This window comes from Ischnura elegans, chromosome 6, assembly GCF_921293095.1.
Source record: "Ischnura elegans chromosome 6, ioIscEleg1.1, whole genome shotgun sequence".
In the NCBI taxonomy this organism is placed as follows: Eukaryota; Metazoa; Arthropoda; class Insecta; order Odonata; family Coenagrionidae; genus Ischnura; species Ischnura elegans.
The window spans coordinates 26,131,585-26,158,532 of NC_060251.1; the positions used below are offsets into that span (position 1 = coordinate 26,131,585).

The following is a 26,948-nucleotide window of genomic DNA, read 5'->3' on the forward strand; positions in this document are numbered from 1 at the left end:
TCTGGCGTTTTTTAAAAAAGGATAAAATTGACCTTTGCCACTCGTCTAAACCGGGATTTCTAAAACCAAATAATTTGTATATTATGAATACACTAATGGTGGGTAACGAATCGCAATCAATGCCTTTCGTTTTCTTTGATGAAGGAAACTACCCTATTGTCAATATTTTTTATTATGCTGGCATACAATCCCATGAATTATGATAAAATTTTCATTCGCCTTCATTGTCTACTTTTTCTGTAGCAGCAGCTAAGGTAAGGCGTGTTTTTAAAAGAAATATTACCAAACGCTGTAGAGTGAAAATTCCGGATAAATCGGAACGTAAAGCACATAATTATAAATTTCTCAAAAGTATATCCGCATATTATTTAAAAAATAAGCATCATTGACCGTCGATAATGCTACCGTGGGTTATTTATTGTCGTCTCTTTCCATCTGATTAGAGCTACATATTCGTTAGTAGGTAAAACTGGCCTAGAATAAAGCTCGCATAATAATCATGTAAATAACAATTTCATTGATCCAAAATGAGTTTTTTCTCAACAGAATCGCATTTTACTGATACTCATTACGCTAGAGGGCATTACCATACTACTGTTTCCAACAAATTAACGTATGATGAGCAAAAACTTTTTCTATAAAAAAGAATCCCATCCTAAACCACCACTGAAACTAAGAATATCTTAAATGTAAAATGACAGAGGGAAAAATCCCGGTATTACGTCTCTACAAGCAGACGATCAAAGGACCTTTTAAATGTTCATCACTGGCTAGACCGATTAAAATCTTTAAATAAACATCGTGGTGAGCTCAAATTGTTCTATTAACAATAATTATAATGATGGTAATAATGTCGTCTTTATTTCACAATCGAATTTAGGACTAGATAGTCCTCCCTTACAATAAACATGTTTGACATAACACACCCTGGATAGTGATCGAACCACCCAGGTGGGATTCCAATCCGCGACCTCTAAGTTAGCTGCTGGGGACTTAATAAAAACAATAATAAAAGGCGGCACAGGATGATAAACTTCCAAAAGAAAAAAAACTTGATTTAGTCTATCTTTCACATTAGCATAAAAGTAATAACTCTTACCCCTACAATATCCAACTTCAGATCATCAAGAAGACGTCTCTCATTTGGTGAGTGAAGTGGTAAGTATACGAGCAGTGATTAACGATGACGGATGCAAGGAGGACGAATGAGCAATACACGTGCACTGACTGATGAATTTTGATGAAGTGTTTAGAAGCGAAATTTTTATGAATAGACAGAAAACCCATTCGTTATGAAGGAGTTGACGCGTGTTAATTTTTTTCATTTCAATGTCAGACAGTGAAAATTATTTTTGGCAGAATGAACGGTGCTATCGCGAAATATACGGTTTCCGAGTTAAATAGGTTATGCGTAGGAGCGAAAAAGGAGTCGAACGAATGAAAATAAATGTATATAAAATGGCGCCTACAATTAATCTAATGGATTTCGTCACAATTACAAATATTTTGTAAAAATAGGGAAAACAATATGTTCCCTGTAATTGAATTTTGCACCATTTTCCTCGATAATCACTTGCAGAAAATTATCGACTCGAAAAAGTATTCAGGAAGATTCTTATGGTGTGGATTGCCGAATTTCTGAAAAAAAGAACCTTGGATCAGGAGAGCCTGCCACGATCTTTACAAGTGCTTTCAATTACGAAGGTTTGAGATAGCATGTATTTCTTCGTTATGAATAAAATAAATGTGAAATGAAAAAAGGAATTATTCACAAGTAACGAACAATAATCTCAATATGGGAAGAACCGAAATATTTTATAAGGAAAGTACAGCTGAAGGGACAACCTTGTAATAACCACTATATTTATGTTTGACATCGACGAGATACTTCATTTCAGTAAGCATAAAGGAGAGACATTTTGGAGGGATCATAAAAATTTCCTCTGCTAACACCGATTTCAACGCACATAATCTAGATACATGGAAATGGATTGCATGGTAAAGAAATTGAATAATGCGTAATTCCTAGACCCGCACAAAAAGGACATCATTATCTGCGTGAAATTCTACACGAATTTACTACTAAGTGCAATAGGAATTTGGCAAAAAAAGACTTCTCCACTTGCCAGGTAAAATTACGGTAGCTTACAAGCAAGTAGATTACATAGCTGTTAACAGAGAAAATGGCTCCAAATAATACCAGACTGCGTTAATACTTCAGAGATTAACTTGACCTGTCGGGTCTCGTGTACAATAGTATACTCGGCACATTATCAGCTAAAACTTGTATCATAATTAAGCATTCCCATTCACACAGTGATTCAACTTGAAGTTTGGCACTCACTCGGGACTAGACTAGTCGTATGAACTTCACAGTTTCAGGATAGGTGCGGCAGTTCCTTTCCTCGGGGGATATCGCACTTTGAGTTTGGGTAGAGCTAACCCACGACAAAACCACAGGCGTGTGATGTGAACTTCACAACTTCATGGTAGGGGGAGGCTGATCCTTTCCCTAGGCCACCTCGCGTTTCGAAAATTTTGATTGGGGGTATCCTTAGGCTTCCCCTGGATTGGAACCCCAGACCCCGCGATCAGCAGCCAAGCTGTCTACCCACTAGGCTACACATTCCAGCTAACCCATAAAACTTAGCAATGGTTATAACACTGGTTTTTAAGAATGATATTATATGAGTTGGTTGGATGCCTTGGGGTACAAGTGATTTCTCTTTTCTATACAAAGTTAGGTACAGAAATTAGGTGTAGAAAACAAACGAGATCAATTAGATACTTAGTAATACATTTGCTTTTCTACTCGATGTCGGTACAGAACAGAGATTCACTCGTTTCCCTTGGCAATCAGGTTTTTGTGTATTTATTCTGACAGTTAACTTTACCTAACTCTGTTGAGAAAAAATCACTTGTACCCCTTGACTTCCAACCCACTAATATAATTACGGTAAAAACTGTTGATCCACCCCTCTATTACACAGTTAAACTCATGCGATGCCACCCGAAAGTTGGTTTAGATAAATGAGAGTAGAGCACAACCGCACAATGCCTCCTGCGTATGATTTCATGCGTTCTGAGTTTGTGGATGCCCTAAGTATTGTAACCCAGAAGCTGATTAATGACCCTTCTTTCTACCAACTGTGCCATACCGGTCCCCTTCCACCAACCTACTACCACCGTTCTGCCAACGGTGCCATCACCTGAATCAGTGGCGTAACTAGGAATACGCTTTGGGGGGGGGGGGATGAGATGGCCTGGGGTGGCGAATCCCCCTTACCCCCTTGGGGGGTTCGGGAAAATGTTTTAAAAATAACATGCCAGGAAATGCACTTTACATCATTTTGGCGCTGAAAAAAATAACTTTAAGCAGATGCAATTATTACAAGTAAAAACTAGACAATGGTTTTGAATATTTTTTTTATTTCTCTGAAGATTTGGGGGGGGGGGATATATCCCCCTCATACCCCCATAGTTACGCCACTGACCTGAATCACACCGAAACGAAAAGCAAAAAAATACAACGATCTCATTGAAGAAATTGATGATTCAACCTTTAATTGTTTATTTCCAGCATAAATAATGGCGATGCGAGGGTGGAAAAATTGAGAGAGGGCTATTGAGAAAAGGAGCGAGAGGAGATGTCAGCTGGGTGGCTAGAGAGGAGAGAGAGCTAAATGGAGGAGGGGATGACGACACAGGGGGGGTGAGAAAGGAAGAGGGAGGTGAGGAGGATAGGGTTGGCGAAGAGAGAAGGCGCAAAGTGGGCGAGTGGAGAGTGAAACGGGGAGCAAATTGCGGTTTTGAAACCAGCAGAGAGATAGGGATAGGAAGAGAGGATGTTTGGAGTGACAAGCGACTAGGGTGGCCGGAATAGCTTCGAGGGGGAGAGAGTGAGATGACGCTAGAAGATGAGAGTAGGAAAAAGATTTTTATTCTTTTTCATTCTGATAACACCGACAAAATCACATAATGACCTTCTAAATCGTATATACATATGCAATTATACTACTTTATTCATTCATACGGCGCCTTAAGAGCAAACATACAAATAAATTCATCGGTGAGGAGAGAAAGGGATAGGAACATATAATGGAAAAAGGACAAGGGCCGTGATAGATGGGAAAATGCCAGAAATCAGAGGGTAAAAATGTGGCCTGACTGGGACTCGAACCCAGAACCTCCTCGTTGCCGGCCAGATGCTCTAACAGTTGAGGCATTTTTCCATCTACCACCTTCCACTGTCCTTTTTCCATTATATGCTCCTATCCCTTTCTTTCCTTACCAATGAATTTATTTGCATATACAATTACAGTGGCGCCGACTCCATGGGGCCTGAGGGGGCCCGAGCCCCCTCAAAAATTCGTTATGGGTGTAATGAAAAAATGTGCCAGGCTTGTCGATTTTCCTCGGAGTGTTCAGATATCGAGATTCGAGTTATCACGGTTCTAATTTTGATCATATGACTCTTCTAAAATGCTTAAAAACTTAAAACTCATTACATATAAAATTTCCCGGTGCAAGATCCCCGGTTTGGGCCCCCCATTATATTTTGTAAGTCGGCACCCCTGTACAATTATACATATGCAATGGTTCAAGAATTACACACGCACAAAACAACCATGCTCTAGAGAATGACCACCCACCCAGGCGGGACTCGAACCCGCGACCTCCAATTTGGCAGGCGAGGACTTTACCCCGCCGCCACCACAATCGACCTGTATTCGGTCGGATGGATTTATTTCTAACTTCCCCGTAAAAAGCACATAACGGCACATAACGGAGGTTCCAAAACTAAAAATGTTCAACACAAACAAAGATGCCCGGGCGGGACACGAACCCGCGACTTTCAGTTTTGCAGGCGAGGACTTTAACCCACAGCATATGACGCCTCCAATGAATAGGATGAAATGACAGAAGATGGCTAGGTGGTGTAACTGGTAGTATACCTAACCCAGAATCCCGGCTAAGCCAAGTGCTTTCCTCATTGTGAATTTGATTCTTGATGTACACAGGGTGGAGAAACATTGTGCCACGAAAATTTAACCCAAGATAGCTGATGACAGAAGGAACCAATATTACATGTAATTTCTAAGTCTTCGAATTAAAGAATTTATTTTTAAGACTTCGAATGAATGCCGGAGATCACGATGTATCCAATACATCCGGCAACAGGGCAAACTCGCGACCAATCGGAGCGCTTTGCTCTAAGTTTCTGCAGTTTAAAAATAGTGTATTTCCGACCTGACAATCGTCAGTAATTTTGGTTTGTACTGGAATCAGCTATTCAGGATTGAAAATTTCAAGACACAATTTTTCTTCAGCCTCTATAACTTATATTGGGTGCATCATAGCAATAAAATCATAATAAAAATCTAATTCAGGTTCGTCACCCAACACATTCATTTAGTCATTAGCAAATGAATACAGCAACTGAAGTCAATCATGATTAAAACACAAATGGTAATTTCCACACTATTTAATTTTACAGTTAACGACCGACTATGGTTTCGACACTTTGTGTCATTTTCAAGGTCCTTAAAATAAAATAGTGCATAGGTCCATAAAAAGATTAAATAGTGTGGAAATTACCATTTGTGTTTTAGTCATGGATATAGCATTATTCCACAAAATTAAGCCTGAAACGATTTTAAACTGAAGTCAAATCACACTAGATGCGTGAAAATAGAGCTACGGTTAACTTGAAAGATTGAAAATGGTATCAACTGAAAAGAGTGTGAACTATCCACATTATTTGGAAACTCATACACTACACTACGATTATGCATATTACCAATGAAAGCAAATTTTAAAAAAATCATGCGTGGAAAGTATTTTTTTAATCACGCAGTCACAATTTCCACTAGAAGAAAGAAAGTAATATCTGCCGATAGCAACAAAAATCAAAATCGAAATTCCTCTTATATCGATTTCATGATTAACGATCTGAGCGTAAGAGGATAAGGAGGCATATAGAAAAATCGAAGAAGAAAGGATCACTGTACGTCACAGAAGACCACTGTGGAGTGCCCACGTAATGAGACACGGCAGGAACGTGAGAAACATAAATTGGAAAAATACATTGATGTCAAGGTTCACAGAGAGACAAATACCTAGGACAGATCGAGAAGGATTCGAGGACGAAGAGCCGCAGCCGCAAAAATTACAAAATTATTTAGTGGGTAAATATCCATGCAGCTGCATAAAACTAATTTCATGTCGAACAGGAAAATAAGGACCATCAAACCCAAACAAGAAAGGAGAAAAAAATTTGATCGACCTAGCTAGTCCATCTTTTAATTACATCGATGACACATCTGTTATATCCCTGATTGTCCTAGAGAAGAATGAAATTTTTAAATATCTCTGTTCTGCAGTCTGTTTCTTTATCTTCCTCCCGCGATGTCCTCTAACATAATACGACGGTAAGTGAAGTATACCTTTCATGTCATCGGCGAACACCTACTCTCTGTATACGTTTAGAGGGTTCAACTTATATTTCGTTCTTCGCTCAAGTAACGACTACCAGCCACAATTAATCAGCGGAATATTTCAAAAGTCGACCACGGCTATAACAAGCCACGGTGCGCCAACTAAAATTGGTACAGGCGAGGTAGTATTACGAATTTGTTAAAGCAACTTCATTAAACGTTCGCCACCTTCCGTTGGAACGAACGATTCAGCTCCTAGGTAACCGAGTAAACACTAGCAACCATGATATGAGATGAAGAGAAAGGATCCTGGTGGGCGGATGAACAAGCAGTGGGAGCTAGGGTAATGTTGGAACACGAGGAGAACTGGCTGTAGGCATCGCGTAGGAGTGTGAATGAGGCTCGAGTAGCTACCAAAGGAGAGAAAATTAGGTGGAGGAGAAGCTGTCGAAGTCAAGATGAGGATTGGTTGGTTAACTTTGGATATAATGGGACGAGAATAGAACATTGTCGAAGTCGAGAGGATGGCGCGTTTTCCGCACTCCTGAAACCCCTTAGTCTAGCCATAATGCCACTTCACCGCGCTAGGACCACTTTCTTTAGCGACACGGTTATCTGAAGTAATCCACTGAAGTTCGTGCATGCAGAAACATCGAACACAAAAAATAATTTTCGAGAATAACACATACGTAAAATTAGCCTTTTAAATTTCATTGAACAATAGCGGATCACCTAGCGGCATGCCTTTACGAATGCATAAATAGCACATTAAAATAGCACATTTAGGAGGAAAAAGTTCACAGTGAAAAATCATTTGTGCCAATCAAATAACTATGATGAACCCCCAAACGCCCAAAGTTCTGACTCCGGCCAATGGACTGTGGCGCTATGCACAAACATGTTGACTTGTGGCATTATGTAACATTATGTGTCGAGCAACAAATAACTGCGGAGAAAAATACGCATTTGGTGTTCAAGTGGTGGAATATCACGTTCAAATTCGGGGTGCCTTTTGAAGGAAAATGATTTTTCCCCTAGAATATTTAGCACTTGTCCTTCTTAAGCCTCTCATTTACACCTTTGGAAACCAGCTCAATGCAGGTTCGACGAGGACAAAGCAAAAAATACGGAGGACCAAAAATGAGAGGGAACAAAAGTAGTTCTAAAGGTATATAAGTTCTAAAGGCTATAGCTTCAAAAACCTCAGCCTTGCTTGTGGAAAGAAATCCTGGATCCGCCCCTGATTCCAACTGTGTTTTTCATGTGACACCATCACGTGGATTTCCTTATTTGTCTGGCTCCTACCCTTCCATCTATCTGGCGTGAGTGGCCCTTCCCAGGATAATTTAGATTTCAATAAATTAATCCTGTTAGTTAAAAGGATTAATCCTGTCAGTGCAGCTCTTGGGGTCATTGGAGTGCACAAGTCACAGAAAGGATTATAGCCCATTGGAAAGGACACTTATTGTACACTAATGGCTACACAGTAGCGGATACAGAAAAAACATTACATATGGAAACAGAATACGAAAGGTATACGTATACCTTTCGGATACTGTTTCTATGTGTAGCACATGCGTATACAGTATATGTATATACATGTATATACTGTATACGTATACGCTTCAGTATACTGTTTCTGTATACTCATAATCTAAAACATGTATACAGATTCTCAAGGAAACAGTATACACTGGGTATACTTACGGTATATGTATACGGTTACCAGTGTGCTGTCTGGGTAAAGACGGCGAAATTGAACATAGTGCAGAAGGCAATCTTAGTGAGTAGCGTCTATGTAATCTTGAACATCTTGATTAATCTAGACGTCTATAACGATGACAACACAGGAAGTAACATTTCTATCTTTCCGCATAATTGCGGTGAAATTCACATACATAGTAATGAGAAAAAATCCACCTGGACCAGGCACCGAACTACGGACCTTTGCGTTCCCGGGGCAATGCGCAAAAATCTACGCTATCCAGGTTTCTCATTTCCCAGTATCTAGTCACCATCGGCCTCGGTACAATTGCCATAGGAAATCAGGAACCCGGATACATTGTGGTCCGCCCTCTGGCCCGGAAAGCTATGGTTCTATTCCCGGTGCAAGAAAATCTTTTCTAATGATTGGATGCTTTCAGATTCTCTCCCGCGTCTGTTCATCTCAGGCGACGACATGTTTCGCAAACATTGCACCTTGCGTCTTCAGGTCCGAAGTGAGTCCGAAGTCACTTCGGACCTGAAGAAGCAAACTGGAATGCTTGAGAAACAGGTCGTCGCCCGAGATGAACAGACGCGGGAGAAAACCTGAAAGCAGCTAATCATCGACACCACTCCGCGGAACCCTTCTTTCCAATCTTTTCTCGTGACTGCTCATGTGGATGACAATTTGAATGTCATTTTTGGATTTAAGTTGATATTCAATGATTGCCTCCATTTAAACATATTTTTACGCTATTTAAGAGCATCTAAATCATTTCAAAAATAAAAAACTAGAATCGTTTAATTCCTTTCATCTCCGCTCGAAATGGTTTTGGAGCAATGCTTTTCTACTAATTTTGAAGAAAATTTTTTTTTCAATCAATCAGCCAAACACATTGGTTTGATGTCATTTCATACTTCAATTCTTATTTTTTTAATGTTAAATAGTATCTCTCAAAATTTCAAGCTTTGCAATCTCGCCTCACTATTTCAAATGAATTTTTCGCCTTTAGCCTTCTTTATATATCTCCCATGTGGTCTAGTGGCTAGGATATCTGGCTTTCACCCAGAAGGCCCGGGTTCGATTCCCGGCATGGGAAATTTTTTTTTCTCTCTTGTTAAATAATTTTTTACTGGCCACGGTGGCGTTTCTCTGTGCCTGCTAAACCGAAGGTCGCGGGTACGAGTTCCACCTGAGTAGGTTTCCCTTATCCAAGAAGTGGATGTTTATGATCGTCCTACAATGCTGTTTGTAGGATTTCCCCCTTTTTTGTCTGAAATGCGCTATTTCCGGGGCGGTATAGATAGATAAATAAATTAAAATGAATTTTTACGAGTCCAAAACAAAAAGCACAGTAATAACACAAACCTGAGGAAGACCAAAGTAAATCTTTGACACTTAAGTTCTCGATGGCATAGAGAGTGAAACTAAACATCTTATGGAAGAAAAAAAACAGTTGGTCGTGGATCATATCAATGCAATGGTAGCGCATGAAAATTCTAAGTAACGGCCCCACATTTTAATTTTTTTACGATGTAGAGGAGAAACATGAGAACAAATGAATAGGGGAACGTTATTGATGGTAATTGCAGCAATGGTTACTATTACCAGTATTCTTCCGGTTAAAGGAGATTTTCATGGAGCATTTAAACGAATCACCCCACCTTACCCCCTCCCCAAATTAAACTTCCCTAAAGACAATGGTGTAAACAAAGTAAGATGAATAAAACAATCGATCGTAACACAGCAAGTTTCATTATTTTCTATGACAGACAGATCCTCTCCGAAATAATGTAAAGTTTTTCGTCACAACATCCCCTGGGCCGACCAAAGTAGTCATTGAAGGTAAAAATGGCACAATACTTAAGAGTCAGCATAATGTTAATATTCCCTGATGGAAAAAACCTAATAATATCGTTTCCATTTAAATTAACTGCCCTGAATTACTATACAGAGAACTCCTGAGTAACAACCCTACTGCCCTGGAGTGAAGACGATTTTTAAAATAGTTTTTGCATGAACAAATCGCTCATATTCGAATAATATTGATTGTAATAATATAAACTTTTCCTTTTGATTCAAGGCCATTTCATCCCGGAGTGATCTGACGTGGTTCCTAAATAACTAACTTGGCCATGTAGACAGATAAAATCCGAAAAGCAATGCTATTGGAGATGAACTAGAGAGGCCAAATGCGTGGGTTTAGATAAGCACCTAGCTTAAATTAGAGCGGGCCACAAGTGCCCAGACAAAACACTTAGGACGTAATTGCTCACGCCCACATGCAAACGCTAAGAGCCTCCAGCGATCCTCGTTTCTTGGGGTAAAAGGTTCTGCACTTATTTTAATTGCCACTGATACGGAAAGTATGTTACATTGCATATCACACATCCTTCACAGGCTCAAGAAAAGTAGTAAATAGGCATTGACGCAAATCTTCTACAAAGCTAAGGTTGCAAACGATAGAAATGAAAGCATATGTAGACATTTTTTAGCGCACAAAATATCGTTTCTACTAAAAAAAAATATGTTCATATATTATAAAATTGTTTAAAATAATTCTACAGTGCGGCAGCGCTAGGCAATATAATAAAGGAGTGAAGTCATTTTATACAAACCTACTCATGATAAAATAAAACCCTTTCATAACCCTACAGAACGTTCCCAAATAGTGAAATAGCGAAGCAATAAACGAAAAATAGCAAAAGGGAGCAAAGGACGCAGTGTATCACTCAGAATAAATTAATTTCACATTTTTTATTGGTATGCCACATAAACACAATATCGATGAAGTGTTTAAGGAAAATATGTTTATAAAAATCGATAAAAGACAGGCCAGTATACTAATTATTTTCTTAAGAAGTCAAAGAACGGAATTTTTCTCATTTCACAATCATAATTGACTGCAGTCTCTTCACAGCTTCAGGCGCCAGTACCTGAGTCATAATAGTGTTGCTCAAAGAAAGGAGAATAAACTTGGCAGCATTTCTACACAAAGAGAACAGAAATTGTGACGTAGGCCAAATCTTATTAGACGCGGAGTCGGTACAAACAACTTTGCTGGATAAGGAGAGGGCAGGGAAAATGAGAGGCAAGAAAGACGAGTCGTAGATACAAAATAATTCTGGAAGTGAAAAAAATGGGAGTGTAAGCCATTAGTAGGGAATGGTTAGACAATGCCTGGATACCAACAGCATGTGATAAATATCGGAATGGTATCCAACTAAGGTCCTCACGGAGTTGTAATGAATCACTGCATTGGTACTTGGGTTTCGTCCTCGTTCTCATCTTACTGACGGCAATATGGTGATGGCGCATGGGAATATTTCTTTCTCAATCAGCTGTAATAAGCACTACACTTACTCTTCTAAAATACACCCAAGACACTCGGATCGAATTTCCTTAATATAATTCGATCCTTGGGAGTCATTTCTTTTGGAGCATTTGCTGAACTATAAGTTAATAAACTGAACCATATTTTTATGTATACTCAATCGATATGTTGAAGTCACAGGTTCATTAATTGAAAATTGTTTTTTTTAGATTTTCTCGGCGAACTGCGCTTAAAAATGTTTCTCAGCCTTCCCACCAAGTGGTGCTAAAATAACAAGGCACGATTTAAGCAAACTGAGTACTTTCCGCATCTTCTCAAGTGAACATCGCGTTAAAGGATCATATTATCAGGGAAAAAAGCGATATTTTGCTTACAAGTATACGGTCAAGATTAATAAACCTCAAAGCCACGTTACTTCACCATACCTCCTTATTTTTTTCGAGGGAAAGGAAAGCTCCCTACTGCGTTTAATTTTTACATTGTCGTAAGCGTAATTTTGTCTTGAATAGGTCCATTTTGAAAAAAAATACTTCCTTAGCAAAGGACTCACGTTGCAGTTTGTAGTTTGAATTAAAACTGGGCTTAAAGTCGTCGAATAAGGATTCTCTCACTTTTCTATAAAAGAAATCTGCATCGCACCAAAGAAACAAGGCTTATATATTGACCACATCATTCATTTTCTGCTCAGCTCCGATAAGCGCTTCATTTCTCCACTCCGAGGTTGCAATTCCTTCGCAAACACTCTTCACCCAAGTAACCACAGAAACCGAGTACACAGACAGACGTCTCCCAAACGAGGCGAATATAGGAGCACACTCAATATCAAAGCTAAAAAAGGAATCAGATCAGGTTGCACTCACAAAATATTTTCCCGTAAAAATGTTAATAAAACTTAGAATTTCGTGTCCATTAGCGCATACACGACCACTGAAATGAGCTTTACTCCCCACGAAAGTATAATTTTCTCTTACGGCTCACAAAAATAAGGGGATTACGTGTCCACTAGCACAGATACGACCTTTGAAGTGAGTTAGGCTTTCCACTAAAGTGTAGAGAAGGGTTCAGGGGGCAAAAACCACCAAACTAAAATTAGCCTTTTCGTCTCTTTCAAATGAAGTCTCCTTCTCAGAGGATGGGAGGGGGTTCTGCAAGTGTTTGGTCGATGCGGCCATGATTAAGGGGCAGAGGCGAGGAGTTCGAGCCGGCCCTTGCCCCTAAGCTCGCCCATCAAAGGGATGGAAGCGTGCCAAACACGTGGCCATTATAAATCGACAGACGGAGAGAAGAGAAAATAAATACACGCGGCCAGAGATCATTAACTCGGAACCGAAAGGAAAACAAACTAATCCTGCAGAGAACTAATCGTTAAAAAATCAGATTAGATTCGAGAGCAATTGCTGCTTTCCACGTCATTCCTTAGTTGTCTGCTTAACAAAAAAATTACTTGCAACCCTTGGCTTCTCATCCCCTCATCTAATTTTCTTCAAAATTTCCATATTTCTCGGGAGGATTGAATGTATGAATTGCAATTCATTACCCCTAATCGCTGCTATCACGAATGTATACACACCATAAATGGTAAAAAATCTACTGATCCTGCAGGGGATAAAGTAAATAAACGCAACCAGATATCGTAAACCGAAAAAACAAAGCCTACTGGGCACCAATCGAAATCCGCTTCGACTATATAAAAATATGTGTTTTCAATTGTACTTCTCCTTGCTGTAGGCTGCCAGCGAAGCGGAGATAAAAATTTAGCCAATATTGGACTTATCATCAAGGTCGCTAGAGCATATGAGTCCATCAGTAGTAAACCATAACGTAACCATAGTAATAACGATTAGAGTAATAGATAATAATTGGTAGGCACCATAAATACCAAAAATTAAAGCACAGTATGAAACAAGTAAATCTGTACGAAGACACGCGCATGGTATAAAGTTATGTAAACTAAGGATGAAATTTACCATTATAGAATCACTGTGGATCAGTCTGGGATTCATCCTGAAAGAATATGGCTTGATACTATAACTAGTATTATAATTGACTGGCAATCCTCAGAACCGGTTATGAGACCGACTAAGCCGTATGAATTTTTTTCATGACAAATTTCTTCCTTAGTGTATATACCATTAATTAATTTGGAGACACATGTTACCCCTTTAAATATTCCATCACTCGTGCGCTAAAGACGGGGAATGGAAATTACAATGCACCACATCAGCTCGTTGCCATCACGAAGGTAAGTAGGTACCTAATACCGGGGAAGGTAAGTGCTCTATTAAGAGCTTCGATGACAGCTAACAAACTGAAAATATGAACGCACGAATTAAATACCGCAAAATCAGCGCAAAGATTAACTATGTTAATGGCTACAAGTTTGATGTTAAACTCTTAAAGTACCTACTGCAGGAAAAACGCCAAAAGATATTGGCTCAAGGGAAGGCAGTAAATGGCTACATATCGCTCCCGTATTATGCGTATAATAGCAATAGTAAATGGCATCACATGGAATGGATACTATGTTCTACTTCATCGCGTCCTACATACGATCCTAGTTATATAAAGCACTTACGAAAAAGAGACAGCTTCTAAAAAAGTACGGAAAATTACAATAAAAGTATTTTTAAAGATTTAGAAATGAGTATTTTTGATAGAATTATAATCTTCACCATATTTCCTGGTATGATTCAAACTCACTCAATGAGATGCGAATCTTGGATTTAATATGAATAGAAGATACCAATTAAAAAATCTTTTCACACGAAGCTGAATCGATTTTGCCGTTTTGAACACCCGCCATTCCAAGAAAAATAAGGTGCCGCCCTGTTTGAATAATTTACACCGCGTCATGCTCCTAAGAATTACCAGAAGCTTCATGGCGGAGTTGACTGCGAGGCTACCTCTGTGATTTATTGACACATAAAAGAACACTGCCAGAAGGCCGACCGGTAATACGCTAATTCGGAAGAAGCTGTTTAGGGAGAGCTGAGACACCCACGTAGATATGTCACTGATGAGATATAAGAGAAAGCAACGAAACGATTAAAAGATATATATCTTCTGAAAACAATGAATCATTAATTAACATGTCTTTTTGGCTCCTTTTAATGTAATCCCATTTCCTGCATTGGAACAACTGGAAGACAAAAATTATAGTGTAATTCGATCTTTCAAGCGTGGTTAAACATGATTACTGAGACCACAACTGTAATATGAGTATAAATACAGGCCATGGTACCCTACTGTGCAACATTCAAAAATGAAAACAGAAGAAAAATTTAAACAAATATTCAAAATGATGAAAATTGCAACTTGCAATAAAAAATATGATGAAATAAAAAACGAAAAAAATATTTAAAATACTGTAAAAGAACAAAATGAATTAAATAAAAAAATTATCATTAATACAGAGTGCGAAATACCTGTTTTTTATGAATATGAAAATTTACTGCTTCTCTGATTCCTGTAAACATATGTCAATTCTAAGTCTATGCAAACACAAAAAACACTACACCCACAACATAGACAAATACGCACAATATTAATAAAATCGTTGACTGGCTGGTTGGGGGGAACAGGGTTTGCCGGGACAGCTGCAACGCGCCTATCGCGCGGCAAATAATGTGAAGAAAAGCACCATCATCATTCCCTGATGACGAGGAACGTGTCGGATTTCGAAACATTAGAGAAAATGGACACTTTCGTCCGGCAGGTAACCCGAGAAAACCTTATTCAGTATATCAAGTCACGAAATTGCAAACGGCCAAAGAGGACGAAAGTCCGTAAACGGCGATGCGAGCGTGGATGAGTTTGAAAGGGGTCACGAGAGAGGTTATAATAAGCAGCACTATCGGAAGGCGAGCGGAATTCCTCTCAGCGGCAGATGTGCACGTTAAGACCCTCGCCGCAGGATGCGTCCATCAGGATAAGAACAAATTGGAATGCGGCGAACGAAAGTCTCCAAACATACAATTCAAAACAAATACACCTACATCTAAAAACTACCACACAAGCCGCCTCAATAGATCAGTGACAAAAGCCGTGAGGAAATAAAAAGAAAATGCTCCAACGAAGTTCCGCCTAGCATCCATTGAGGTCCTTTATTGTTCGGGGGAAAAACGAATTCCCATATCTATCCGTTCGACAAAACATCTCTCTTAATGCTTCACTTCAGTCGAAACTGGAAATATAGCTGGGCTCCAAAATACCAATTCTAATGTGATTTGACTACAATAATAGCTTATGCTTGCTAACAGCTTAGTACAGTCTTTTATGTCCCCTTGAGGGGATAGCAAAAGAGATCTTAATGAATAGGGAGGAGCTAAAGAGAGGATCACTACGAAAGAGTTTAAATTAATGGCTAGTGAAGAGTCTCTTATGGAGTTTAGCGCTTCACGGTGCGACAACATGGACCCATATCTACTAACGTCAGTATTGGAACTCTCGAACCAAATATTCGCTAATAGCGACACACTAAACTGACTATCAAATAGTAAGGAGAACGAGAGAAGACTGGAGGCGTTCGAGATGTGAGCAATGGGCTCACTGAGCATAGAGACGCATGAAGAAGGTGAAATGGAAGGAGAGGAAGAGGAACGACGAAAATCAATGCCATAATTATGAAATTTTTTGGTAATATAAAGCAGATCCTGAGCCACATTTTCCTGTATGTCAAATTTGAAATTTTTAGCTCCACATTTTCGTAGATGATTTTTTAATATTTACGATAAATAAACGAGACAACGGTTGCATATATTTATTTTATTAATTTCAACGTGATTGAAAAATTTTTAAATGATTAATACGTCTCCTGAACTATGAGAACGGTCGAGAGAGAGGGAGGTATAAATTCCTTTGCAGATTGATAGCGCATATTACAATGATAGTGATAAAAGTAAAATAAATAGACCTAACGATGCTACCTTCGGATTTATACATTAGAAAAGACTACAGGTCTTGAGATATTACATCTTAACTGATTGAAAATAGCGCCACACTAAACTCTATTTGAGTTTAAAAGTATGAATGGGGAAAATTAATTTTTGAATAATTCACAATCCACGAAGTCCAACTAGCTAATTTTTTCTAGCTAGCGAACTAATATTTTCCACGTGACGTGCTAGACATAGTGGAAAAGAAGAGAAAGCTTTTGGGTGAGATGCGCAAGAGATGGACAGTTTGGATTGAGCGAGTACAAACTGAGCGGGGAGGTGATGTTGAAAAAAGTATTAGAGGGGAAAACGATGGGTAGACGAGGAAGGGAGAGAACGAAAATAAAGCCGGAATCACGCTGATCTTTCTTTCCGCCCCTCAGAGTGATAGTTAAAGCAATAGCTCTTCAGGGGCCAAAAGAGTGATCGCTCGACCCATCATTTTCTGAATCACACGATCATTCCGCCGACCCATCGCTTTTTCCGTGTTGTTCGCAACTGTCATTCCTTCAAATAAATAGCAATCGCTGTAAGCGGTCGTGCGTTTTGACTGGCTAAGAATCGGTGCCACCGATGGTTTCAGAGACGGAAAAATGATCGTCCTGAGTGATGGAAAAAGGGATTGGACTTCCCATCCGAGGAGCCAAAGTCCGCAAGGCCGTACTCTTTGCACCTAACAACCCTTCTACCCCTCCCTGACTACCGTGTGCTTGACGGTCACTGTCGTAAGCGATAGCTTCACAGGCCTGTAAGCGTGAGTGCGTGTGTCCCACGCGGACATTTGTTCCTCAGAGAAAATCCGCGATGTGCGTGATTTTCCTAGTTTTATATTTTTGTCCATTTCTTTGGCGTGAGTGGGTCACTGGCGCAAGCGGCAGCTTCGTACCCCTGAGTGTGTGTGTGATTGAGACCTACGCGGAAACTTATTCCTTAGATCAAATCTGCCAGGTGAGTGAGTTGACTTGCGCGATTGTTTGTTTCATAGTGTTTCAGCTTAATTTTTGTGTATCACCCCACTGTCATCCTTTCAACTTCAAAACTCCCCTCACCATTTTGACCGGCAAATGAGCCTTGGGGTATTTATTTTCTATAAATTGTCAAACGGCCGTAGATCGTTCAATCACCTATGATGAATTATCTTTTTGTATTAAGTACTTCATATTTTGTACAATGGATTTTATACACCCGATCACACGGTCCAATTGTAACAATTTGCTAAGTCACAATTAATAATTATATTCTTAAGGCTGCCTGACATCAGTTGTAGCTAACCCATATAGACGACAGAATCGGAATAAGCGCCCTCTAATGGGTTTGTGTTTTTAAGCTTACGTTGGGGACACTTTAAGGTGAACAGCTGTTCGAGGAACACGTGCGCGTCTATCGCTACGAACAGGGAAGGCCGGTGCCATCCATCCGGCGGTCGCCAGTTGACGCATTTCCCGACCGCAGAGCATGGAACAGATGTATTGGAAATGAAAAACCAGTCACCTTCATCAATCGCATGCAGAGTGATGTCAGCATAAGTAAATGGAAGTATCACTAACACCTAATTCCCCACTTATCGACAAAGCTTCCAGTATATGAAAAGTATTCATGTCCACAAAATAATATTTGAAACCCGTTCACTTAACAGAACGTATCACTCCCGCTCAACCTATGCAACCTGCACAACGTAACGAGTGGAATTTTGGCTTTTTCCGAAACGCATAAGTAGTTAAAATTTAAGCCACGGACCCCCACTATTAAATGTGAATTGGATAGTCCCTCTGTGTATCCGCCACTGACTTAAGCTATCATAATTTAAATTTTCGGAGCATAGAAAGTAGCAGTAGATTCTTATGAACATTTGCCTCCACTTAGTTGTGAAAGTTTCACCTCGGGAGTTTCTTGTAGGAGAATACAGGAGTATCTTTGAGTGACAGTCACAAGTAAACGAGGGTTAACTCGGTGTAAACTGAAAGTTCCACTATCGTACTCTTAGCTTCAAATGGGAAATGCAACACGAAAGAAGAAAAAACACTGGTATTCGCTTGAAAATATATGTCAACTTTTTGTGTTACGTTGAATTGTAACAAATTAAAAATAAATTCGTTAGTTTACATGTCATTTCCATGAAAACAGATAGAGAACGTCATGAAACAAGGATTCTATGCTTTCCCATTCGAAAATTGTATAGTTTTACAGTTTTGGGGTGTGTCGAAACTAAGCCGTTTTACCACTGAAAGTGAGAACTAAGCGATCGCACTGAAAAAAGTGACAATCTCCTAATTCGTTAGTTTTCATGATATTTACATGACAGCAAATAGAAAACGTCACTAAACAAAGAGTCTGTGCTTACCCATTCGAAAAATTTATAGTTTTACAATTTTACATAAAAGCCTATAAAATGGAAAATGAATTTCCGTGGCCTAAACCTCAAGAGTTCATACTTAAGTAAGTAACTTGAAACAAATCCTCATAGTTAGTGACGAATTGCCCACGGCACTTGCAGCTGAAGAATGCGAGGAATCAAGATCCCGGCTACGAAAGTGAAACCGCCCACGAAATAAACGACAAAGGGTAGGAAAAATAAATGTTCTGAGACCGCGAAGGTTAGTGAGTTCCACAGGTGTCCGTAACCGAGACGAGGCATTAGCAAAAAAAACGGCATCAATCTCTACCTGGCAGTTAAAATAAAACGCAATGATAACTTTGAAAATTCAGGCACACAGTGGATGTGAGTGATATAAGTGTAACTTCTTAGCGTCTGTAGACGGATCCAAGGTCATTTCCGTTTTTATTTCCGTTATTTTGAACTTGACATGCCTAGCAGCCATTTTTTAATCGTAAGATGCTATAAAAAGGCCACGGCTTATGCAAACGTACTTAAATCAGAGATGAAGACTTGCGACAAAATAGTTGACCCTTAAAATTTAGCTGTTTCAGTACATATGGATACCAGGACAGCTATTAATATTTTCCCTGTAGCCACTAGGATAGCCAGCTAGGAGGATCACTTAACACTACAAATAACAATACCTGTATCAAAATCATCAAGAATAAGAGGACGCGAACCTCCAACTACACGACCTCTCGCTTTCTGTGGCGTGTTGCTCGCTTACCTAAAATCTATGCCATAATTATGAATGGAGAGCTGCGTCAAACCAATCTTAGGATTGTTGACTAATGATGATGATGATGATGGTGGGTGACAACGCTTTTTGAAGGCCCTCCGGAGAATTTACAATTGCAGTAATTTTAGATCTGTGGCTGTTACCGGTTCTTGCAAGTTCCTAAATTTTCCAAGGAGCCATGTTGCGGAAGATTTCATTTTTTACAATCATTTCCTTTTGTTCTTGAGCTGTAAGGAGCATTAATTTATGCAGATTGCGAACGGGATATCATAATTATCCTGGCACTACGGCCATGTAGGAACTTGGCCTTCTTCACAAATCCCTTCAATTCTTCTATCTTCCTCGAATACTTTCTTCCATCTGCTAACCCCCAGCTTCCGCAAATTCTTTTCTGCAATCACTACCAAGCTTTTCTTGGGTATTCCTCTGCTTCCTCTTATCTCTATATTTCCCTCTAAATTTTTACACTACAAGAAGGGCAAGGGAAGGCCCCGAATGAGTTTCATAGGACAGGTTGCAAAGGATGTAAAAGAAAATAAAATATGTCGTTTTGAAAAGGCTAACAAATAGAAGAGAGAAACGGACAGTTGCGCATAACTAATCTCAGGATTACTGACTAATCATGAAAGATTTCACACGTGAAAGCAGATTTTTATTCAAAAATTACTTCCAAAACGTTGGAATTAATCATTTGTTTTGAATCACGTAGTGGTGGCGGAGATTTCTTAAGGGTGTTTAAGAACGCAGGTGTACAGACGACAGAGCCACGCCCCCAGACGGCGACGGACACGAGCAGATCGTGCGTTGAGGAGGGGCAGTGCTGCGCGGGGGCGACGGCAGAAATACGTCCGCGCGTGGGCGACGTCCTCGAAAAAAAAAGTGAAGGCGAATCTCCGCACGACTCATCTCATTCACGTTCCCACTGTTAACATCAGCACGTTTGTAATAATCATTCACGCATACACACTACGATGATAGTAACAATGGTACTGCCCTCAAGCGCCGGTAGCGTTTGCTACGCTGAATAAACGTCACTTACTTCCAGGGGCGTAGCCTGGACGATGTGTTTGGGGTGTGGTCACGTTCCGGGAGAGGGGGGGCAGGAGTTTGGAACCCCGGTCTATGGAAATGTGAACTTTTTTCCCCTACAGATCACATTTTATAATATTTTGGCACAATTGATAGGTCGTCGGGAAGCTGTTTTGCTAAAACATATTGATGGAGTAGGATAAATTTGTTTTATAGGTTGATCTTTCTGCTACAATTAATTGGTCAGGGGGGCACGTGCCCCCCTGGCTACGTCTCACTATACACGTTCAACGACTGAAATCTTACGGTGCTTCAGTTGATAATTTAATGGGGTACGTTTCATGACGGCGTCAGTAACCCTGAAATTACATAATTGGATTTTTATTTCTTCACTGGAAAAATAATTGTGCTGCATCTCTTTATTTCAATTAACAGCTTCGGCAAATTTTCTCCTTTCTTTTTCACTTCCGGCACCACAGCGCCATACAATCTTAAAGTGGCAGTGTTCTGAATTACTTATTACGGCAGTTCTGAAAATGGAATTCAAGAAATGGTAACAGCTCACGAAATATTTGTTCTTTCTAAGATAAATCAAAAATATCTCTCTGCCGATCTCAACTTTTCTATTCTTCCCACTTTTTACTGTGAGGATACACGTTGGCCGAAGAAAACAAGACAGCACTTTTCCATACGTTTCATTATGTCGCAGATGGAGGAAAGTGTCAGAGGATAAGGGAAGAATTGAAGGAATTTGTGGAGAAAAGATATATATATATTCACGACGATATTAAACGAGACTATTAAAATTATTAGTCTACATCGACTACGTAAATATACAATAATACCGAAACTATTACAATGAAGAAATATTAAAGATACCAAATACAAATTGCAAAAATTATTTTGGTTACCAGCTTCAATATGTGAAAAATATAGGACAATGCGTAAGGAATAGGACTTTGAACTAAAATAAATTCAAAGTATTTTTCCTGACGGATGCCAAATATTGAGACGAATTATGGAACGCGAATGGAAGCAATTAAAGATACCAAACGCAAAGGGTATTTTGGTAACCAGCCTCGAGGTGTAACAAAAGATAGGACGATGCGTAAGTAATAAGACTTCGAACGAAAAACATGTCGTGTGAATTCACTGGTTTGCGAGTTTACGTTTTGCAATCGAAACATGATATACTAAAAAGTATACTTAGTTGTACTCCACAAAGTATTTCTTAAAAAACTCAACCGGTTTCGACCTTTTCAGGTTATCGTCAATAGGTGAGCCTGTGTTAGTTCTTTATTAAATACTATGAGGAATACAAAAAGTTTACTTTATAATGTATCATAAAAGAAATTCCTAGAGTCAGGGACACAGCTAGGAATTAAGGCTAGGGGGGGAATAAGGATAAGGGGGGGGGGGGCGCAACTAATACTGGGAGGTCTGGAGGGTATGGAATACCCGCCAAGGTAAGCGGGAGGTACGATGGCCCTCTCCCAGAAATTATTTTAAATAAATGGTTAAAAATTGTGAGTTTTAAGGCTTTCGGAGGGATATTTTATTAATCTTTACACTATGCTATACGTAATATCAATCCAATCAAGTAAAATGGATTTTCATTCATCGCCTGATGATGCGCCCTGTAACGGACGCGAAAGCTTGCAAGACAAAGCGCAACACGCAGCTGCACCCGGAAGATATTAGCAATAAAAATGGATTAAACTTAAAAAATTTCTGAGCTCTGGGGAGGGGTTATCCCCCAAACCCCCCCTCGCTGCGCCACTGCCTAGAGTTTTTCCTTACGGATGAGACGCACAACGGAACTTGAATAGAGGCAATGAGAGGATGAAAGGGAGGAGCCTGAGGAAACGGCAAGGAATACGAGAGAGAGGAAGGACACGACTCCCGTGGGTGGTGAGTTGTCGAGAGAGCACACGCGGAAGATGAAGAAGGGAGGCTCGTTACAGGAGTAAGCAGATCGCGCGAGGAAACTGCCCCGCCCACCACAAACGCCAAAGCGGGCAGCAGGGGAGGGGGGAGGGGAGAGCAGACGTGGTGTGTGTGTTTGGTGGAGAAGGAAGGCTACGGAATACACGGAAGAGGACCAGCACAAGCACTCACTCACACACACGTCCAGGGGCACGAGATTATGAACGAAAGGCTTAAAAAGGCACTCGTGTCGGAATGGAGGGGAAGGAAGTGCGCGAATTTAAAAGACATAAACCGCGTTCACCCACGGCTTGAATACAACCATTCATGGGCAAAAATTCGAGTGAGACAAGCGCTGGGAATGACTAACTAAATAAAATAAAATCCGAAGGTCCAAGCGTAATGGAGAGGAATAGTTCCATTTTGAAATAAACACTTGCAATTTTCCACAATTATAAAACTTATTCCGACCTAGGTTTCGATGCTACAACATCATCTTCACGGTACAAATGGAATTATGTGTATCGTGAAGATGATGCCACCAATTTTACCGTGAATATGATGTAGTAACATCGACACCTAGGTCGAAATAATTTTTTTAAATTGTAGAAAATTGCATGAGTTTTAACATCTAAATAGACACAATCAGCCCGCGAAAATTATCCACCAGAACCTGGCAACTACTTTTTTTTGTTTTAAATCCCACCGTATTACAGACGTGGTACAAGATAATATAAATTGCTCTTTAATACCATAGAAAAGGTTGGTAGTGATTGCAGAAAAGAATTTGCGGAAGCTGGGGGTTCGCAGGTGGAAGAAAGTACTCGAGGAAGATAGAAGAATTGAAGGGATTTGCGAAGGCCAAGTTCCTACATTGGCCTTAGTGCCAGGATAATTATGATATCCCGTTCGCAACCTGCATAAATCAATACCTTTTACAGTTCAAGAACAAAAGGAAATGATTCTAAAAAATGAAATCGCATACAAGGTTTCCACAACCTTCCGCAACATGGCTCCTTGGAAATTTTAGGAATTTGCAAGGGCCGGTAACAGTGAAAGAGGTACAATTACTACAATAGTGAATTCTCCAGAGGACCTTCAAAAAACGTCGTCCACCATCATCAGCATCACCATTGGTCAACAATCCTAAGATTGATTTGAAGCAGCTCTCCCTTCCTCTCTCCCATCCGCTAAAATTTTCATAGCGACGTATTTCTTCTCTTTTACATCCTTTATAACCTGTCCTATGTAACTCTTACGGGGCCGTTCCTTGCCCTTCTTCCGTTCCATCTGTCCTTCGTCGATTGTTTTCATCAGACCATTATATCTCATTATATGGCCGACTAAGTTGTCTCGTCTTCTCCTTGAGGTTTTTAGAAGAGAGTTCTTTTCTCCAACTCTTCTTAGCACTTCCTCGTTACTTACACGGTCAATTCATTTTATCTTCATCATTCTTCGGTAGCACCACATTTCGAATGCTTCCATTCTTGACTTCTCTGCTACTGTCAACGTCCAAGCTTCGCTTCCATAGAAAAACATACCCCATATATAGCATCTGATGAATTGCTTTCTTACTTCTATGCTTGTATTCTCAGCTGTAAGAAGATTCTTCTTTTTGTAGAGAGCCCTCGTCGCCTGCGCTATTCTACTGACTATTTCTTTCTTGCTTCGTCCATCGTTGGTAATTCGGCTTCCTATGTTAGGAAACTCTTTCACCTCCTCAAGCTTATGCTTCCCTAGCTTAATATTTGTCTTATCCTCCTCTCTTTTGCTGCATACTACTATCTTAGTCCTCTTTTTGTCGATTTTCAGTTGGTATATGGCAATTGTCTTTTTCATTTTTGTCAAAGGGTGGTACTTTGCAATGCATCGGACTAGTAGTTCATAGGATTTTTGCAAGAGACCAGTTGGATCGAATGCAAAGAAAAATATCCTTGAATTAAAATAACAGAGCGAATGTATCAGTTATTCTTAATAAAGTGGTACTTATAGACCCAGTGGAATCCATTTTCTTCCTGGAGTCTCTTCCTAATGGTGTGGATATTACGAGTGTATTGCTTAGACAAATTTCATGACATGCTTTTCATTTCTTCACATAAATCCAATTTGCGCTTTAAATTTTATAAAATATGATAAGACTACGCACGTTCTCGGTTAAAAAATGACTCCGTTTGCATTTGAAGTGATTAAAAATTGTATCAAATGATGACGGAAAAGTGTGAAATAATTTGTAAAAATTAATAAAAAAATCGGGCCGCTTAATGTGTTTCAATCTGACGAAGGTGATACTTCACCGTCATTTGCCGGGTGCAGTTTATTTAAGGGAGTGGCGAAATGCTGGTAGGACTTACGGAAGTGAATCTGTGGCTGATTGTAACCGATCATATAAATTACAAAAGACGCCACTGGCGTCGCTCGTTGGCAGAGCGATCCGAATTTCACGGAGATGTATATGCTATGATTACGGCTTCAAACCGAAATTAATATTCCTGACGATATGAACTATCGAATTCTTAACTTTTCACTGCCAATCCTCAGAACTGTGAATATTACACATTAAATGTTAAGAATGAGTGGATTTAACTCCACACATTACGGCACTGCGGACCTTTTTTTTTATAACCGATCTAAATGTGCTCAAGATGGTAACGAAAATCGAGCTTTTGAGGCACGAACTGGTGCCTAATCGATGTGATCCAAAAGAAGTGCATAGCGAAGGCCCAATACCATCATATTGAAGGTTGATTTCTGTTGCCACTTCGGTCGCATTTTAACACGTTGCGTACAGGGGTATTGAAATGTAGAGGAACGACGTACCTGGATAGAGGAGTTGAGGTTGGAAATGTGTGCCAGTTTGGACGAACTGCCTTTTGTTTAAATATGGTTAAAAACTAATGTGAAAAACTAACTTTAACCTATCAAACATTATGATGTTTTTACTCATAATAAGTAACAAAAAAACTGAAAACCTTCTAACAAATACCTATAGTATGCCTTAATTTTTTTAAATTGGATGCGTCTCATTCACGAAAATCTCCGTCATCCGTAAGAAACGCGTTAATCGGCTTTCAAAAATGTTCGCGACGCGGTGATATGTGCAATGCGATCTACTTTATTCCAATATTTTGCAGTACAATGGTTTGTCATTGCGAGGAATAGCATTAAAAAGTAATGGATTTGATAGATCACATCGTCTTAAATATACATTTCGGTTAACACCCCTAATTATACCTTATTTCCCCGCGAAACTCAGATCAATTTGGGTATAAATATAACTGATAACTTTAGGGTTTACTCTGTGAAAACTCTCCATATAGGACATAAAGAAATAAAAAGTTTGTAAGGTACACTTGTTACTTAATTATGGGCTCGACCCGGGTTTCGTAACTTGGTTACATCGTCTGGTGACTGATCTTACATGCATCTTATATTTATACACACATATGACAGTGAGGACATCTATCGGAAAGGGAAAGGACTGGTTGAGAGGGCGGGGGTAAAGCACGGAATGGAATGGGGGGGGAGGGGAGGCCTTGATTTGGGGCGAGGGTTTTTCCTGTGACGATAGGATCTATTTGTTCGTCAGCGACGCGAGTGGTGACTTTTGTCAACCCATTTAAATGCGAGGTTGGTGACAACACATTTAGAGGCCGACTTGAGAATTCTCAATTGTTATATCCGCGCGCAAAGCATTAACCGGGAGAGAATGCGGAAACAAATGAAGGCGAAAAAGCGTGGCGATATTTAATGCGGCGAGGGAATTCGACGCGAAAACATTTGGCGGGAGGGGGAAGCTGGATGTCGAGCGTCAATTTCACATGAAGATGTAACCAATTCATATTTCAATACATGACGTATGTACACGGAAATTTGACGTGATCGGGGAAGAAAATATGGACTGCGTCTGATCGCAGACCACCGTTTGACACTCGAAGATATGGATCAATCGCTGACAGATATTTAATTCTCACTCCGTCTCTCAAGGTATCCATTTCTTCCCACTCTGCACCGAGTCCAAGGATTAAAAAATGGCCCTAATGACAGTAAAATTGAGAAATATCATTTTTCTAGGATGAGGATAAAATAAAACGAGCCGAGGATAGGATTTATTCGAAAAAAATGATACTCATTCTTCATTTCTGGAGAGGTAATATTATGTGAGAACATACCAATGATCCGCGAGAAAATAATACCTAGAGCAGTATTTTACACGCAAGTGTATAATCATCTAGTTCAAAGAAAAAGTAATGAATTGACGAAAAAATATGGTAAACATGAGATGGGAGTGCCCCAAAGAAGAAAAAAACCTTCGATGCTTGATTTATTTATAGATAAATGATTTCACTGAGAGACATTGAGTTGAACTTACAAAATCGAGGGCAAAATTATAATTATTTATCAAATAAAGGTATCCATTTCGAAAAAAACGACAACAGTGCGCGTGATTCTGTCGTGTTTATCATTTAA

General features: G+C 39.6%; 1 protein-coding gene and 1 non-coding gene across 6 annotated transcripts in view; one reads left to right on the forward strand and one right to left on the reverse strand.

The window, feature by feature from the left end:
- Positions 1-26,948, reverse strand: part of LOC124160213 (four and a half LIM domains protein 2) — a 772,571-nt gene that overhangs the window by 370,595 nt on the left and 375,028 nt on the right. The gene's annotated exons all lie outside the window — the stretch shown is intronic.
- Positions 9,170-9,241, forward strand: Trnae-uuc. Its single transcript has one exon. It is a non-coding gene; the product is annotated as a tRNA-Glu (tRNA).